The following is a 1,718-nucleotide window of genomic DNA, read 5'->3' as shown; positions in this document are numbered from 1 at the left end:
AAAAACCTACATATGATGAAATTAGAAGTATCCCAGGATGACAAAAAATATATATAAATATGTACACCCAGAATCACCGCCGCCTCCGAAAACCTGAAAGGAAGGGAAACCAAGAATGAGCCAAAGGACAGTAGGAAAAGCTGAAGGGACAGGAAAAAAGGACATCTAGAGAGAAGGGCTCAACAGAAGTGGGTGTCCCAAGCAGTACTCTCTACCTTCCCAGCACGTAAGACTAGAAGAATGAAATTGAAACGGGATAATGGGCCCTTCAAGTGACACTTTCATAGTTCTATTTAAGGAAGCCTTAACAGGAGCTGTGGGACCATAGAGATGGATTCCAACGATCCCTTGTGTCAATGATGCTGATTTCCAGCTTAGGCAAGGAGAAAAATAAAAGCCCACCTACGGAGATTCTTGCCCAGTACAGAAGCAAATCCTGAGTCCCAATTCATATTCCTCACCTTGCACTTGATCACCTAAGTCCTAGCAGTTCGCTCACCTTTTTTCTTCCCACCTTTCTTAGGTATCTTCTTCCGCTTCTTAACAGGATTGTGATCCTGCAGACAGATGGAGAAGTGAAGGAAAGGCAGTGTGCTTCCCAAATGTCAGCATCCCTTCCCCTGTTCCTCACAGTAATAAGCCCCACATACACTTGGCTGCAAGCATAAAGGTCACCTCCTACTACTGTATCTCAATCTCACCTCATCAAGATGAGCAGTCCCTCCTGTCAAAGCACTGATGTCACTGAAGTGCGTGAGGGAATGAAGTTGTGAGCTCATGGCATTTGCTCGTTTCCGTCGTCCTTTCTCTCGTTTACTGACACTCAAACGCACCATCATGCTCTCCTCGTAGTTAATCCTGCCGGAGAAAACAGACACTGTTCACAGCAAGCTCAGACCACAGAGATGGAAAGCTCCAGCCCAGAACTTGGGCTCAGGTATTTACTCATCCCTTGTTCAGAGAATTCCCAAGAAGTTTCATAGCAGATGAACATTGTATTTAGTACCAATTTACTGAATGCTCAATAAGCTTCCTCAATGAAATGATCTCTATGCTGGAACTTCCCTCATCCCAGAGATAAACCCATAGCACATCCACAGTACTATTAATATTTAAAACATTTTACCAAAAAAATTCATATTTAAGCTCTATAAACAAGATTACCTAAATGGGCCCTTTCGTGCAAATCCATCAACTATAGACTGCATCCGAGCAAAGTTGATGAACATATTCGAGTTACAATTCCTTTTCTACTTTCCTTCCCTGAACTTATCTAGCTCTCTCGGTGCTATCATAAAAAAACCTGCCTTTATTGCTCTCTACACAAAAGTGGGAACTGTGACAGTGAAATATAGAATTTTAAAGTCACACTATGTGAATCTGTATACATTCCTCTTCGTACAGCTTTTGCTTCAGCCTAAACAGTTGGGAAAAACAAAACATTTTTATCAGTTCCTATTCTGTACTTCAAGCTCCTAACTCATAGAACTATCATCTCACATTTTTTTACTCCACTTTCTACATAACGTTGGTTCTCTTGGTAGCAAGTTTAATCACATTCACCTAAAGTATGAGGACCACGCTCCACAGCATAGAAATAATTTCTAATTGCAAGGGCTCAGACCTGTGTTGGTCCTCCTGACTCTGGCGAGTAACATGAGGATGCCGAGCATCACGGATTTCCTCCGGTGCATCTGAGTACTGCTCCTTAAGTTCAC

At 42.3% G+C, this 1,718-nt stretch overlaps 1 long non-coding RNA gene across 1 annotated transcript; it reads right to left on the bottom strand.

Moving 5' to 3' along the window:
- Window positions 1-7: 7 nt before the first annotated feature.
- LOC105810563 lies at window positions 8-1,707 on the bottom strand. The gene is made up of 4 exons (XR_001137501.1): window positions 1,625-1,707; window positions 702-858; window positions 500-557; window positions 8-93 (listed from the first exon to the last, which is right to left on the bottom strand). It is a non-coding gene; the product is annotated as an uncharacterized LOC105810563 (long non-coding RNA).
- Between the last annotated feature and the right edge of the window lie 11 nt (window positions 1,708-1,718).

Source organism: Propithecus coquereli, unplaced genomic scaffold (assembly GCF_000956105.1).
Source record: "Propithecus coquereli isolate 6110/MARCELLA unplaced genomic scaffold, Pcoq_1.0 Scaffold21415, whole genome shotgun sequence".
Lineage (NCBI taxonomy): Eukaryota > Metazoa > Chordata > Mammalia > Primates > Indriidae > Propithecus > Propithecus coquereli.
The sequence above is the reverse complement of the archived record's forward strand: the minus strand, read 5'-3'. Positions and strand labels throughout refer to the sequence as shown.